This window comes from Balaenoptera musculus, chromosome 4 (genome assembly GCF_009873245.2).
Source record: "Balaenoptera musculus isolate JJ_BM4_2016_0621 chromosome 4, mBalMus1.pri.v3, whole genome shotgun sequence".
NCBI classification, from domain to species: domain Eukaryota; kingdom Metazoa; phylum Chordata; class Mammalia; order Artiodactyla; family Balaenopteridae; genus Balaenoptera; species Balaenoptera musculus.
The window spans coordinates 4,604,429-4,622,275 of record NC_045788.1 but is presented as its reverse complement, the minus strand read 5'-3'; the positions used below and the strand labels follow the sequence as shown (position 1 = coordinate 4,622,275).

Sequence of the window (17,847 nt, the reverse complement as noted above, 5' to 3'; positions counted from 1 at the left end):
TCTGGATGTACCACAGTTTATTTATTTATACATTCATCTACTAAAGGATATTTTGGTTGCTTCCAAGTTTGGACAATTATGAATACAGCTGCTATAAACATGTCTGTACAGGTCTTCGTGTGGACATATGTCTTCACCTCCTTTGGATAGACATCAAGGAGCTTGACTGCTGGATCATATGGTAAGCATACATTTAGTTCTGTAGGAAACTGCCGAACTGTCTTCCAAAGTGGATGCAGCGTTTTGCATTCCTGTTACTCCACATCTGCCCCAGTATTTGGTGTTGTCAGAGTTCCAGATTCCGGCCATCCTTATAGGTATGCAGTGATATCTCATTGTTGTTTTAATTTGCATTTCCCTGATGACATAGTACGTGGAGCTTCTTTTCATATGCTTATTGGTCATCTGTATATCTTCTTTGGTGAGGTGTCTGTTAAGGTCTTTGGACCATTTTTAATCGGATTGTTTATCTTCTTATTGTTGAGTCTTTAGAGTTCTTTGTATCCCTTGGATAACAGTTCTTGATCAGACATGTCTTTTGCAAATATTTTCTCCCAGTCTGCGCCTTGTCTTCTCATACTCTTGACATTGCTTTTTGCAGAACACAAGTTTTCAGTTTTAATTAAGCCCAGCTTCTTAATTATTTCTTCAAAGATTGTTCCTTTGATGTTGCATGTAAAATTTTAAAGCAATTCATGTATGTGAATTTGGCAAAGAGAAGACTTCTTTTCCTGTTTTCTGGCAAGTGATAAGTCTGAATCTTTTATATCTGGAGATAAAGTGTGGCCAACTTTTCTCTCTCTTGTGATTAAAAGAAGTTGTTTCTTCAGTGCCTGCTGTCCTGTTTCAGGACCTGGAACATACTCTGTATGTCAAAGTTCTTCCAGGAGAATGGCATATTAATAAGTTGATAGTCTTATTTACCAAGACTTGTCTGTCTTCGTATCTTCAGTTTTATCTGTCCATTAAGGTCTCTAAAATAATGAAGAGGAAACTACAGCTCCATTAAGTAACTACCCTCAGAACCAAGAAGAAGCTGCTTCTTCTTACTTGTGCCAAGAAGCTGCTTACTTCTTACTTGTGTACAGGAGGTTACTGAGGTTGGGCTGAGCAGGAAGTTGCTGTTCTAGCAGGTGTGGGGTCAGCAGCTTACCTGGAGGGAAAGCCTTGGTATGTCCCTTGTTCTGCTGTGGCTGCAATGTGAGGTGATCGGGCCTGTGATACTTCAGATGATCAGAGAGATGGGATTTGCTAATAAGTGGCTGTAGGGATGAGGGAAGAATGGACTTCAGCTTTCTAGGCTGGACCTTCTGGATTTGTAGAAATAGAGAAGAGCAAGTTTACGGGCAACAATAATGAGGAAAATGTTAGATATTATATTTCAGAAGAACTACCCCTGTAGTCAAGGCATCTTCACTTTGATCAGGGAAAAACACAACTCCAGAAATAAATCCAAAGCTGTTTGAAGTGTCTTCAGAGGTTCTGTATAAATATGCATTAGAGCTCCAAGAAGGTAAAGATGATATCCCACTGGTGGCTGAAAGTCAAATAAAGCAGCCAAACCCCTTTTACTGCTCCAGAGCCTAGGGTTTAAACTACAGGGAGAGACCTACGGTTTCTGAGCATGGGAGTTGAGCCCTGAGGAAGGGAACAGGGAAGCAAGTGAGAGATAAATTAAGTGCCTGAGATAGTCCTTCTGGGGAGGCGAGTTGGGTTTGAGAGTTAGTTTAATTCAATCAGGCAGAAGAAGAAAGAAAAGAATGAAGGTGAGTCTGTAATGATAGACTGTAAATTATAATGCAGAAAGCCTTCAATGCCACAATAGAGACATTAAACTTAATAATGTAGCTAATAAAGAGTTTTTGATCACAGCATTGAAGTTGGGGAGCCCAACTGGGTTGCAGATGTAGACTTGGGCAACCTTCATGATAGTAACAGTTGAAAGCCAATCATCTAGAGATGAGAATTGAAGATATGGGAAAAGATGCGATTATTTGGAGAATATATAAGTCATGTGTACGTGTGTGTCGGCGTGAATGTGGACATATGTTGTTCTGTCAACCAAATGCATGTAATACATGCAGTATTTCTTGGGAAATCATAACACAAATGGACTGTGGGGAACTCTTCAGCTTCGCAAGGAATAGGGGTGTGTCTGAGTGTGTGTGTGTGTGGTGACCTAGAGGTGAGAGGTATTTATTTGTTTGTTTAAAAGTCATGTTCTCAGCTTATCTAGAATTTACTCTCTTGGCTTTTTTAAAAAATTTGTTTTCTTAAGGTAATTTAAACTAGGCAAGTTTTAAGGCAAATACATAAGACACATATGCAAAGAAGTAACACTGCTTATTTGCGTGGAAGGTTCATAACATCACCCAACTGGGAATATGTTTCTAAGGGGAAAATTATCAAAAACAAATGAGGCTCTTTAAAGCCAAATAAAATTAAAATAACCCTTAATTTTTTAACTAGTTGAATCAGATTTCCTTAAATGTGTAATCAAATTCCATACTATATTTTAGGCCTCTTTAAAGCTTCATTTACTTTTAGGTCAGAAGAACAGAGCAGGAGGGAGCATAGTTTAAACCACTGAAATAGTAACTAAAGAGTACTCTGGTGATCTTAAGAGTTCCTGCAACTTCCAAAAGAGTGCACATTATTTAAAGCACAAAGAAAATCTACTTTTAGGTGCAAAAAACGCTGAAAAAAGTATTATATTAGAAAAGAATTTACTCCAAATTGCCTTTTATTCTCTTTTTCAGGTTATTTAGTCACCTCTCTGAATGAAACTTTACAATTCAAGCAAAAAAAGAGAGAGATCATTTTTCTTTCCTTCATATAAATTCCATACTTTCTCCATATAAATTCCAAAACATGAATAGCGTAGTTTGCCATCCTTACTAAATAAATTATTTTTTAAAAACCACATTCTTATAACAAAAAATATAAAAAATTATTTTAAGATTACAACTTGCCTTTTTTAAAGAGAAAGATGGCACCATTGCCTCGAACTCCATTAAATGATTTCTAGTGAACAGAATAGGAAACTTAGTGATGGAAAAGGTAGAAAGGTCCCTGACCTTTGGTCATTGCTCACTGGGCACTGATCAGATGGGGCAGAGAAACAGATGAGGAGCCCCCAGACAGGCAGCATGGGAAAAAGGCCCTGAGATTGGAATTTATGGATATGGGAATTTATTAAGAGAGGAACTCACGCCAGACTAGAAATGTTCTGAAAACACAGAGTAGCGACAAAAAGACTTCATGCTGGAGAATCAAAACGTGGAGATTTTAACAGGGCTCACAAAAATATTAACATGCAGAATATGAACTTGGGGTGAATCTATTTTTCATGTAAGTTTCTAATTTTCTCTCAGCAACAGAGAAAACAAAGATAGAAAAAATCCTTCTGCAGATTGCTAGTTAATAAATTTTAAAAGTTTGCTTATAATTTAGGGATTTTTTTTCTAGCTGCAAATTGATTAATCCTTGCATTGCTTCTGCAATAAAATGGAGGCTATAAAGATAATTTTTCCATATTCTGTACTTGTATTAAAATACTGCCAGAAAGGAAATAGTAACCCAGAAAACCACATTGTGCAGCTCTAAGGGTGCCAAAATATTCCACTAATGGATCTGAAACAAAAGAGGAAAAGCAGTCCTTGTGAGAATCTCCAGGCTACTCACCATTTTGAATAAGTGTACTAAAATGTGGGAAGGTAGAAGGAACCTGTCCTTTCTTGAGAAAGTCAGCACCATCTTAAATTCTCCTCTGCAGCTGCTTTTACTTTAAATAAAAATAAGTTTTTGCTTGTAATTATTTACTTCTCTCTGCCCTGTACATTGAAAACTTTAATTATTCATGTGGTAATCCTTCCTATAATAAAGCATACAAAGGAAGGGGGAAAGCAAGTATAAATAAAACACTTCTTGGATTTAAGAGGACATGACCTTGTTCCAGTTTCTCACTTCTAAAGATGAAAATAAGGATATCAAACTATTTTGGTCTAGGCTGTTTGTAGAGAGAGTATTAATATAACTGTAAGGTCAAACATATACTTTATTTAAGAGTTAAAATATATAAGTAATGTTTAAATGTAAAAGACAGGCTCCCAGATAGATCGTGGCCAGGTCTAGAATAAACTAGAATACATCTAGATAGCTTTCTTGTATTTTAAAATAATTAAAAGGTCAATGGCAATAGTTGACAATTATGCTGACCAAAGTCACAGGACCTAATCAAATGTCCTGTTTTTGGTAAATCTCAAAGGTCAGTCTTTGGAAAGAGTATTGTTCCTCTCGTCTTTGTAATCGACTAATCTATTTTAACATTTCAAGTCACTGTTTTCACACTTCAACTTTCCATTCTTTCTACCACCTTATTCTAAACCAGTCTTGACATCCAAGAGAAAAAGGTACCAATGGCCAATAGGGTGGAATTTTACACCCCAGAAGGAACAGACATTACAAGACCCAAAAATAAACAGGAGAAAACCTGCCAATCCCCAATAAAGGCATGGAGGCTTGATGTCCTGTCCAACTGAACAAATAGGATCTCCCTTGAGAGGTCAGAGTTACTTGCACCAGAACAGGTAAATATTTCTGCTTGTCTGGATCACAGCTTATATTAAGCACAGTATCATACTTGTTGGATCGTGATCACTGACCATTCTGGTGACAGTCTAGTACAGAAGTTAAAAGTGGGCTCCAGAGACAATTTCCTGGATTTATATCCAGGCTTATTCATAAATTACTTGCTGTGAACAAAGGCAAGATATTTAACTTCTCTGAGCTTCATTTTACTATGCTTAAAACAGAAAAATCATCTTTCCTCGGGACTTCCCTGGCCGTCTAGGGGTTAAGAATCTGCACTTCCACTGCAGGGGGCATGGGTTCGATCCCTGGTCGGGGAACTAAGATCCTGCATGCCAGCGGCGAGGTCAAAGTAAATAAATTAATAAATAAAATGCTAAAACAATAAACATTTTTAAAAAATTATCTTTCCTGGATGGCTATGAAAATTATATGAGGTATTACACCAAAGTCTTCAGCATAGGGCTTGGCAAATAACCAGTGACTTTTACATGGTAACCTTCATCATTGTTACATAACTAAAATTTTTGAAAGCATAATTTAATGCTTATATTTTGTGCTATACTATAATGCGTTTGATCCATTATTAAATTTCGAACATTTGTGCTATTCCAAGCTTTCACTGTTATATTACTGCAATTAACCCACAGTTGCATCAATGATTAGTGCTTACAGCAAATTCCTAGAAGCAGAATTACTGACTCAAAGAAAATAAAAATAAACATCTTTAAATATTTTGATATTTACTGTCAAATTGCTTGCTTGAAAGGAAAATCGACTGTATGCTTCTACCAGTCATTTATCTTTTAATCTCACCATCAGGAACATTTTCTCTAATGCTCTCAAAATTTGCAAGTGAAAATTATATATGCTGCTTTCTTTTGTTTCACTTTTAAGATTGTTGAAGTTCAACAATTCTTTCATAGTTTTACTTCCATTTTGTACTAATGTAAATGTTATTCATCCACTTTAACAGTTTTCTTATTGATTTGGAAGTACAATTTTTATATTAAAGGCTTTTGTTCTATTTGTCATGTTAGTTAGATACAATTATTTATATATGAAACTTTTAATGTTGAAGAGTTGTTATATCTTGTGAAGTCAAAACTACAGTCTTTTCCTTTCTAGTATCACACAATGATTTTATGCTTAGAAAGTCTTTATTGTATTCATATATAAATGATTACGAGTATTAGTACTTTTATTTTATATTAAATACTTTAATTCAACTTGAGTAAAATTACATTTAGTGAAAAGAAAAAAGATAAGTTGATTTTATGTGAATGTGATTTTTTTCTCTTAATTTATTCTTTTAATTTAATCCTAAATTAAACTCCACAGAATTGTGTACTTAGTGTGCACGTATAAACTTGCAATATTAATTCTGATAGAAAAAGAGTAGATTTATAAAGCGCTTGCCACACCGAAGAAAACTGTAACTGTGCGAGGTGATGGATGTGTTAACTACCCTTATTGTCGCAATCATTTTGCGATAAATACATATATGAAATCGTATACATATTACACCTTAAACGTACACAATGTTATATGTCAATTACGTCTCAATAAAGCTGGGAAAACATTCTGGTTGAAGATATGATGAAAACAGAGGAGGGAAAGACAATATTAAAGCTTTGCTGTCTCATAATATGGTAAAAATCTAGTATTTGTTAAAGCTTCAGAAAAGTCAGCTTTGCTACAACGAAATGTGCCAATTTTTACTATTATAATCCCTGTCAGGCTATGAAATCAGTATTCTCGGCAGCTCTGCTCTAGACCTACAATTTTGTCAAATAGCGTACTTGCCTTTAGTCTGATGAAGGATGTTAGCTCCAACACAAATTAGCCTCGATTTATGCATTATGCAACAGCACACCCCTTGGGGACACTGGAGCTCTATAATGATCCTTTTCTCAGGACCAACCACCATTTTGGACCACTGTGATGGGAGTCTTCCCACCACCCACTCACACTCCATTCAATCAAGTGGCAAAATTGCCTAAGTGTGTACGGACCCAGTTAATTCATCACTGATGGAATCCTGAGTCTCTTCCCTTTGGGTTAGATTTTAATTCTTTGATTTGTGTAGATACTTTTCTGATAATCAGCTTCCCTCTTCTCTTCAGAAATGTTGAGGAAAAAAATTAGATACGCACGGCAATTTGCTAGTGAAAATGCAATTAAATCCATTTTCTTGAGCAGTTCTTATTTTGAAAGCACTCTACTAGTACCTGGAGATACAAAATTGAAGAAAAGTGTTCATAAAAACTCCGAAATCTCACCATCTCACTAAGATATAGACATATCAACATTTTTAAAAAACACATCATGAAAAATTCTAAGATTAACTTATGGATAAATTTCTATTACAGTAAGGTGTGGGAGAGATTCATTGAAGACTACGGTATATACATGTCATATTTAACATGTCTTTAAAAGAGGAGTTTACAATGTAGAAACTTAAGAACTTTATGGCTGAGAACAAAAACTCAAGCGAAGACAATGAGGCATGAATGTATAATTTATGATAAAATTGAAAGAGAAGATGGGTAGTAGAGAAGTATGTATAAACACCGGCAGAGTCAGAATATCCTTAAGTGTTGTTACGGTGGGCAGTGATTAAAAAACTAAAATAACAGACTCACAGACATAGAAAACAAACTTATGGTTACCAAAGGGGAAGGGGGAGGGCTAAATTAGGAGCTTGGGATTAACATATACACACTATTATATATAAAACAGATAAACAACAAGGACCTACTGTATAGCACAGAGAACTCTATTCAATATTTTATAATAACCTATAAGGGAAAAGAATCTGAAAAAAATAGATATATATGTATGTACACTGAATCACTTTTCTGTACACCTGAAACTAACACAACATTGTAAATCAACTAAACTTTAATTCAAAAACTAAAGTAAAATAAAATAAAAACAATCCTAAATGGCGTAACCAAAAATAGAAATTTGCCTACAAAATTCAGAAGCCTACCATTAGTTTTTACTTGAGAAACAGCTGAATTCAGGGGCACAAGGATGTGGTCAGTACCCAACCTCTTCCATTCATCCTTGGTTTTGCTTCCTCATTCTGGCTCTACTTTCAGACATACTATTGCTTTGTGGTATTAGAGGGCTGTAGAAATACAAACCTAGGGTTTGTTTGTTTTTTTTTTTCAGATCTCAGTCCTGCAAGAAATGAAAGTACCTCTCTCTTTCAGTTACAATAGCTCAATGTTTCTCAAGCTTTTTCATTATCATTCCCCTAAAGAGACTTCTAACGTGGTTTTTCCTAGTTGTCCCCTTCTCAGGAAACTAAGGAATAAGATTTTTGTCAGGTAATGTTGAGCAGTAGGGTTGAGCTCTGGAGGGCCACAAATCACTGTCATGTTGAAGATTTTCTCACCCCCCCAAGAGCCCATTTTTACCTCCTTGGGGGCACTACCACCCCCACGGGAAATGCATGCTCTAGTTGAAGTCTGAGTGGTTCTAACTCTAAGCCAGTTATCATGGTCACTTGCCGACTGGCTGGGCCTGGATCACGTGCTCTCCTCCAGGTGAGAATGGAGTCAGCCCCACATAAAAAACAGGTGCTGGAAGGACTGGGTAACAAAGGGAAATGCACAAAACTATGATCAAGAGAAAGGTAAACTGATGTAGAGTTAGGGTTAAAACAATAAAAAATGAATAAAGTTTCAACATATCTAGGTTCACCGTGTCTCCCCCTCTTCCTCCTCCTTTTTCTTCTCCTCTGTTTATGCAAAGCTACTGGGGCAAAGACTGAACTGAATAAAGCAATGGTGAGAGGCAAGCAGTCCAGGCTATTGTGATAGGTGATATTCACAGAGAGGTGGTGAAATCAGGGGCACAGGCAAGAGACAAAGGAAAGGAGAACAAGGAAGCAGAACCTTCTGAAACAGCACCAATAGGATCCAATGACCAATTGATTATGGGGGATAAAGGAAAAGCAGAGGCCAAAGCTTCTTAGCCAGATGAGTGGCTGGCAGTGTCTTGGACAAAAACAAGTCAGGTTGAGTGAATGAAGGCTTCGGAGAAATAATGACTTGTTTTATGGATATATTGATTGCCCTTAGAGATGACCATGAGGCAGTTGGAAATTCGCATCTGGCTATTGAGAGAGACTTCAAAGTTAATGTTTATGTTAGAGTAGACACTAACCTATAGATGGTGTTTGAAACCTTAGGAGAAGATGAGATACCCAGGGTATAGATTCTACAGCAGACAGAACCCAGAGACAGAACCTTAGGGAACATACTATCTGGGGAGAGAAGAAAATACCAAGGAAAGATGAGTGAGAGGAGAGGTGTGAATAGACCACAAGATTGAAGGAGGCCAGGGAGAGGAGAAATTCAAAACGGAAGAAGTTGTCTCGCTGACGACAGTATCAAACACCACCGAAGTCTGAGCTAAGACAGGGCTTTACATGAAGGAGGCCTATGTCAATGGATGAGACACACCGATGTGATTAACCAGCAAACTGAGAATAAAACATTTAAGAAATCAAAGGTAGATTTCCCCCCCAATAAGTTTGATAAAAAAAAATAAAGAAAAGTAACACTATAGGGAACTAGATTCTTAAGATTACTTGCTCTCGAGTCAGGTCTAGATTTGAGTCCCATTTTTGAAATTTGAGTAAGATTCAGTTTGCTCATCCATAAATGGAACTAATAATAGTATCTGCCACACAGGATTATCCTAATGATCAAATTAAATACTTAACATAAAATGTGCAGTAGAGTGTCAGTACATTGGGAGTACTCAGTATTCTTTGGCGATTATTATTTTTTAACTGCAAGGAAGAATTCTGAGAAAGTTACAATACTGAAGATGCCAAGGGTGGAGCCGACTGGTCCAAAGGGAAGCAGACAAAGATTGGACTGAGTGCCCAGGTGGAAAGCAAGGTCCAAGTGGGACGAAATAAAATTCTTCATCAAATAGAAGAGGCAAGACAGAAAACGAATGAAGATGCAGGGAAAATCTGATGTGGAAAGGAGAACCAGGAAGAACACAAACCTCAGATAACCTTGATAAATTAATAAAGAATCAGACAAGTTGTCTCCAGAGTGAAGAGAGTTAGGTCAGACACTTGAGGTAAATGGAAAATTATGGAGCTAAAAATGGGGAGAAGAAACCAGGAGATAAAAAGTTGAGTATAAGTGTTTCTGATGGAGAGGGGCACCAAGATGAATTAGCACTTACTGAATTGGTGGGCGAATAAACTGGCCCACTGCCTGGCATTTTCAGCAATAGTATGGAAACAGCAAGCAGAGAAACAGATATTCAGCGGCGGGAATTATCCAAGATTGAGTATCAGCGACACTAAACCAGAAGGAAACGATCCCAGGAAGTTCCGCATTTTTGAGAGATAGGAATCAGAGCCCATTGGACTGAACATAGTTGAAGTAGTTAACGTATTGTCTAAGAAATGAAGATGTACTGTGAAAAAAGACAATGACTAGGGAACTGGGGGTCATGGTGAGAATAAAGAGAAATATTATTAGAAATAAGAGAAATGGAAATTTGATAGCTGTAGTCAGAGAAGAAATACTCAGAGGTTAAGTTCTCTAGAATGCATTTTTTGAAAAAGGTAGAATACTTTGCTTTCTAAAAGCATGAATATTTTCCCTATAAATGACCAAAGAGGTTACCTAAAATGCCTGCAGTGCAGGCTTTTAGAAATTGTTCCATTGCAGAAAAATATGCCAAAAATTAGCACAATGCAAAAGCTAAATTTATTACTATCATGCAGCTGCCTACTATAAATGCCACGGAGAACGAGAAATGATAAATCGCTTTTGAAAGGGATATGGAAAATACAAAAGACCAAAACTACATTTTAACCTAATCTTTACTGTATGTAAAGACCTTTACAAAGTTTGTGTCAAATATTATCTGGAACATTCATCAATTAAATTAACATTAAATAAGTATTCATTTTGAATGGATATTCATGTCTAAAAAGGTCACAACGAATAACATCCATAGAATAATAGGCAATATTAAAGTGGGTTTTCATGAAAGGAACTTGCTAGGAGTCCTAAAATTTGGACAAAATTAAGATAAATTACTTTAAAGAAGAAAACAAAACCAAAAAATTGGGGTGGGGTAAGTCGGCAAATGACCACAGTGGACACTAGAAAACGGTACTTCAAATGGCAGGAACAAGAAATATCTCAACAAAAACCACTCAGAGGCTTACAAAAGCATTCTCCTTCATGGATCTCTTTCAGAATATGGTAAAAAGCCCCGAATCTTCCACTCAGAAAATGAGCAATTAAGCACAAATGCAAATTTTTTCTTAAAACGTCCGGGACCCCTAGCTTTCCATGAGCTCCTGAGCTCTGCTTTGTCACTCCCTGAACCCTGACTCACAATCTCCTCCTGTGAAAAGCTCTGCTCCCAAGAAGTCACTGGATGATGCCCTCTGAAAATATCAGCAAAATTCTCTAATTCAAAAGGACAAGGACAAATTGGGAATCAAAAGGCCACAACAAGCACAAAGCTGATATTGCAGACAACTCTTTTCCTTAATTTGGACATGAAAGAGTTGGCCTTAACGTGATTTAAATTTCGACCAGATTTTTTTTTAAAGATTTTTTTGATGTGGACCATTTTTAACATCTTTATTGAATCCGTTACAATGTTACTTCTGTTCCATGTTGTGGCTCCTTGGCCGCTAGGCATGTGGGATCCTAGCTCCCCAACCAGGGATGGAACCCCCATCGTCTGCATTGGAAGGCAAAGTCTTAACTACTGGACCACCAGGGAAGTCCCCCAGATTTCTTAAATGATAGCATTTTAGTCATACATTTTCTTTGAGTGCATCGCTTGTTAGTCCCATAAATTTTAACAGAAAACATTTACCTTACTGTTTATTATTTCAAGATATTTTATAATCAGAACTGCCTTTAACACAAGCAAAACGGACCCTTGCCCAGGGTACTGTTTTGGAGGACTTTTCGCACCACAAAGCACATGCACTCAAATATTTTTTGGAAGCATATGTGTGTGCTTCACGTGGGATCTGATGGTCTCCACACCAACATCCAAGGCAAAATATGTCTGCCCCTCTCCTAACCTATGTCCTCAAAACTAAAAGGGACTCTAAAAATAATAATAATAATAAATAAAAAGAGGGAAAAAAAGGTAGTCTTTCCTGATGCTATGTAGGTCTGTGCTTCTAGGGTACTGGATGAATTCGAGCTACCAAAAGCTGCATACTATAGTATAATAATTGCTGTTTTGCTCTGTCAGCTCTAAGTGCTACTTCACATTGTGAAATAAAATTCATATTTCATGGCAAGACAAAAAATTAAAATACAATAAAAATGTATGAATGAGAAAAGTTGGACTTGAAGGATGGTTCATCTTTGTGTATTTTTCCAAAAGTAAAACTTTTTTTAAGCAGAAAATGTCCATGGTAGAAAAATTACAAAATTAAACAAAAGCAAAACCAAAGTAAAACCCTCATAAGCCAACCAAGCAACCATAATCGTTGCTGATAACTTGATACATATTTGTTTTTCAGAAATACATATACATACATGTATACACACACATGATCAAATGGTTCATAACTTGATGTTTACTTTTGAGAACTACTTCTGTATTTATATATATTAATAAAATCAAATTATTTTAAAAAATCAAAAGGGACTCATTCTAAATGTCATCAAGGTTTATAGTTTCTTCTACAGCTAATATCAGATATGGACATTGCTTTCGAGCTCAAATAGGATGTAAATGGGGTTAGTACTCTAGTAAAGGAAAAGTAACTGTCCCAAATCTTTCCTCTCACTTGCTATGAATGCAATAAATTATTTCATTAAGGATCATTTCCCTAGTACTCCCAAAATACTAGAATATATTAGAATGAGAAATTTTATTTTATTAAAATATTTAATAGAAGGGAATTTTCAAAAGTTGATTTTTTTTTTCACACACACACACTGTATTTTATTTTTACGAGAGATAAATAAACTGACACCAAGCATTGTAAATGGATGACCACAACGAAAGCAACGATTGCAATTACCAAACACGAAACACACTCATACTATGTCATAATATTGACATTCAGTCCAGTAATCCTCCACTGTAACAGCTCCTTTACTTTGCAGTGAAAATTGATTTGTATATTGTTTGCCTCTGAGTCCTTGTGGGATTTTTTTTTTTTAATTCAAACAGAAAGTCACAAAAATTATAATCATCCTCATCAGTTCACTCAGTCCCATGTAATTAATTTTTTTTTTCATCTTGATCTTTTGTTAGCACTTTTATGAGTTCATCAGTTTTTCATTAGAGTTCTGAAAATGCTTATTCATTCAGTTCAGCAGTACAGTTACCAGAAACCTGTACTTGTCAGAGTCTTTTCTATGAATTCCTTGAAGATGAAACCCTTTTATAGGAACATATTTGCAAAAGCATCAGAGTACACCCAGAACTGTCTGTAAATGACAAAAGACTTAAAAGTGACCACAGTTAAAGATTTGATGAAAGTTCATAATAGTGCAATTGACAAGGAAATTTAGTTATTTCTGAGATATACATTTTAAAGTAATAACTAGAATTATGACTTATAACATTATACCAGAACATATAAGATTTTTAGAAACAAAAGTTGATTTTTAAATGTCACCTTTCCTTAAAGAATATTATTATTTTGTCTTTTAATTTTAATAGATAACTTTAAATACTTTTAAAGGAACAGAACTATAATGATCATATGTAAATGAATTTTTACCTTTGTAATATTTGCATTTATTCCTATTTTTGATGAAAATAGAAATTTTGTACACTTTGAGTATAATTACTTTTTCATTGTTTAATTATGTTTCTTACTACAACTAAAATCTATTACAATAATAAAATTAAGCATTTCTTTGAAACTAAGGCAAGAAAAATCAATTTATGGAAAAATATAATTGATAAATCATGCTGTGTGAATTGGTGCAAAGATCCTGAATTTCATGTTTCACAAATTATACTTTTTGTCATTATTAAATATCATATTTCATCCTGTTTGGATTTTTTACCCTAACTTTCACCCTTTCTGATACTGCTGGCCTTCCTATACTGTTTTTTGGATTTTTTTTTTTTTTCCATTTTCTGGTATCTTTGCCACCACTTTATGATCAACCTTTCATTTTCACTTTATTTTAAGCATGTTCCATGTAAATAACACATATCCCTTTTCTTTTTAACCCTTTCTACAGGAATTTAGGCTATTTATATTTAATGCAATGACTTGACACTCTTTATTTTATTCCTTTCAACTTGCTTTATTACTTATTTCAAAGGCAGTTTCCTAATTATTTCTTTTACTTTCATTTCCTAGTATTAATAATTTACTATTCTTTTGTTTCCTTGCTAAACAGGATGATCTATTGGGCTTTTCTGTTCCTTTAATGGTCTCCATTCAGCTAATAGCTATCATTCTCTTACTGAGCTTCTTAATACAGCTACAATTCCTTTGTGTTAAGAGTGTTATTTCCCCAACTTATACAAGCTGTTTATCCCACTGTTACTCATCACTTCTTTTCCTCACCTCTATTCCCCTCACATCTCCCCATAAAATGAGAGGTTTAGAAAACTTTCTTCCTCTCCCAGCTCATAGTTTGTTTTTTCTGAGATTATTTAGTCCATCTAGGTCTGAGCTATCACTAAACTTGGTTATAGCATATATCTTTTCTAGGGTTCCTCACTCACAATGACATTGCACGTATTTCCAGGCGATATATTTTTACCATACCTATATACCATTTCTCACCACTATTTTTTTACTCTCTTCTTTCCCTAACTTGTGCTACCTGTTGTTTGTTATTTATAGTCTTTTCTTAAACACCTTCTTCAGAGAGGGACATAGCATATACTCTTTGAATTATTTATATCCTCAAATGTTTCCTCTCATCTAAATAGGGGAAGGATACCTTGACTGAATACAGTCATATTACACTGTAGGATGTTTCCCTCTGAAGTTTGGACACTATTTCACTTGACTGTATCTCACAGTGCTATAAAGAGGCAACACAATGAGTCTGACTTTTTGGGGAAACCTGACTGGACTTTGCAGAATTTTATAAGGTTTCTCCCTTAACTTCACACATGAGGAACTTTACAGTCTATCCCAGCCTTTTCTCATCAACACAGCCCTTTCAATCTGGCCACTCTGCTATTCCTTTGGGTTAGTTGATTATTTAATTGTCATCTCTCTTTCGCCTGTTTTTTTTCTGTCCCACTGGCATACCAGTCTTTGCATAAGACATCTACTGCGTGATCCTCCAAGGCTCTTCCAAATACTTCCTCACATGCTTATCCATCTTGTATTTCGCCCTTCCATTTGCCCAACCATTCGGTGCTTTTCCTCTTCTTCAAATTTTTTCAGGAATTATCAAGCTCAAAAATATTTTTAAGCTCTAGATAGTCTTCACTCAAGCACTTCTGATTATTTTTAATCGGGTTGCCACATGCCTCCCTAGCAGCCCTGTCTTCCCTTGTCATTACTGGGGTATCTTAAATGGACTTTTTTCTCTGATGGTACCTGGAGGACTGTAGGTGACAGCCCTCCTTAAGATGGTGGGAGCAGGCAGTCTCTACCCTTAGGGCCAGGAAATGTGTAAGGGGCCTCGGCAGAGGCACTCTTTGGGTTCCTGGTCCTCCCGCATTCTTAGGGGCAGGAAAAACGTGCCCAGCCTCTTCGTGGCTTACAGGAGAACTGGCACAGACATCTGGTGTTAACAGCAATCATTCCCACACCAGGGCCCTCGGGTTTCCGTAGGTCAAGCTCTTCCTAGGATGTATCCCTTTGTGGCCCTGGCCCAGGGCTCTCTGTTGCTGATTACAAGGACATGCTGGGACATAGAGAGTGGACTTGAGGACACGGGGAGGGGGAAGGATAAGCTGGGACGAAGTGAGACAGTGGCATGGACATAGAGACACTACCAAATGTCAAATAGATAGCTAGTGGGAAGCAGCCGCATAGCACGGGGAGATCAGCTCGGTGCTTTGTGACCACCTAGAGGGGTGCGATAGGGAGGATGGGAGGGAGACGCAAGAGGGAGGGGATATGGGAATATATGTATACGTATAGCTGATACGCTTTGTTACACAGCAGCAACTAACACACCACTGTAAAGCAATTATACTTCAATAAAGATGTAAAAAAAAAAAAAAAAAAAAAAACAAGGACATGCTGGGTTCATTCATAACTGAGAAAACCTCTCCCATTATCTCTGATATTCATAAGGCCCCACAGGGTTTTACGAAAAACAGTAGATGAGAGTGGGGAATAGAGCAAAAAGTGGGTAAAATACTGGATCCGCCAGGCACCCCCCACCCTCCTCAGCTTCTGCTCGCTGACTGCTGACAACGCTTACACATTCGGTTATAACAACCATCTAGACCTGAAACCTCAAGAGTACAAAACCTCAAGAGTACAAGGCGGGGGCAACTGAATATGGAATTTAGCTAGCTAAAGATGGTTAATTTCTTCTTTTCAAGGGAGAGAGCACTAAATACTGTTTTATTCTCAAAGATGATGAAAGACAGATTTTTTAAAAAGAAAAGCTAAAACATAAATCTACAAAACAATACCGCTTACGGATAGAGGTGCAAAATCAAACACAAAATAATAAGCTGAATCTGTTGTTTAACAATAAAAATTATAGCAGGTAACGTTCACTGTGTCCTTATAATGAGTCGGGCAGTGTGCTAAGTGATGAGTATGAATCCTTGCCCCCAACTGTCTAGAGCTAATAAGATATTTCAGTAGAGTGTCCGTTTGTGAAATAAATACACACAATGTAATGACTCTTCTGTGTACTAAGAGTAGGACTTATAACATAGTGGAAGTCCATTCATAGTAGCAACACAAATAAAACCAGCAATAAATAAAAGAAATGTGCACAACTTAGGTGAAGAAATATACAAATTCTAATACAAAAGAAGAAAATAAAATGGAAAAACAATGCATGATCCTATGAGCAGTCTCAGTATTCTAAAGATTTCAGCTCTCTCCATATTATCTATGTATTCAGTACAAGCTCAATCGAATTCGCAACAGCATTTTTTAGTGGAATTTGACAAGCTAATTCTAAAGTGCACTTGGAAAAGGAAATATAGGATGTAGCAAGAGCATTTTGGAAAGAGAAATCCTTTACTGCCCCCTACATGTCTTGCCCTCCACTCATCCTAAGTGTCTCCCCTTCAATACCACCTCCCCTTTGATTTATCATCACCAATATCTATGCTGAGCATGAGATTGACAAAGTGGCTTTTTTAGAGACAGTAAAACATAGTGAGTAAAAGCAGAGATCTCAAACTGCCTGGGTTTGAATCTGACCTCTACCACGTACCAGCTGTGTGACCTCAGGTGAGTCACTTAACCTCTCTGTGCGTCACTTTCTTCTAGAGTAAAAGGGAGATAAGAGTTATAATGATAATACCCACTTTGTAGATCTGTTGTGAGGATGAACTAAATGAAAAGGTAAAGTTCTTAGTTCAGTGCATGCCACTGAGTGCGACATAATTGTTAAATATGATTATTACTATAATAAATTCTGAAGAAAAGAAAGTCCAGGTGTTTTGGCCTTGAGTTATTTTAGAAAATTGTTCCAAAATTTGTTAGAGTTTGGGATGAAAAATAAGCTATTTAGAAACTGCAGCTTTAGCACTTTTAAATATGGGTAGCAATGCCGGAGTGCTAACGTACCCTTGTTCTTATTTTAGTGGGAAAAGGGGGCAGGTGGAATAGGCCCTTGAATTGATCCTTTAGTTGTACAACAACACAGTAAAAAATCTCTCCTAAATGGCAAGTTCTGGAAATGTGCGCTAAAAATCTTTATATCTGCATCGATACATGTAATCTGATGAAACTGGGCCATCTCGCCCTCTCTTAAGGCCAGTCTCGGTATCATGAGGGATCGAAAAAGAATCACATTTTTTTCTCTAAAGCCTAGTAGTTCTTAACTGAAAATGCTGTTGAGAGGTGGCCCAGAGGAAATTCACCACATAACACAGGGAAGAATTTCCCAATAACCCTCATTATCCATCTCTTTCCCAAGAAAAGCACCACCCCTCCCAGTGGTTCCGTGATCTCCCCATTCTCACACACAGCCCACCACTCAGGTTCCCCTTCCTCTCAGCCTCTAGTTGCCAGCTGCAAAGGGAGGTCCATCCCCATTCCCCCACTCCCTTCTCTTTTCCCCTGCCCACTCAGTTCTGAAGGTGCATGGCTCA

The 17,847-nt window shown here is 36.7% G+C and overlaps 1 protein-coding gene across 3 annotated transcripts in view; it reads right to left on the bottom strand.

Annotated features, from left to right (window-relative positions):
• The window catches only part of ZNF385D (zinc finger protein 385D), a 953,569-nt gene that overhangs the window by 886,208 nt on the left and 49,514 nt on the right, over positions 1-17,847 (bottom strand). The window contains exon 1 of one of the 3 annotated variants that reach the window (XM_036851517.1): positions 1,154-1,199. The exons of the other annotated variants lie outside the window; for them this stretch is intronic. The gene's annotated coding sequence lies outside the window, so the exon portion shown is untranslated. Of the gene's footprint in view, positions 1-1,153; positions 1,200-17,847 lie in introns of those variants that run through there. 3 annotated transcript variants of the gene reach the window in all.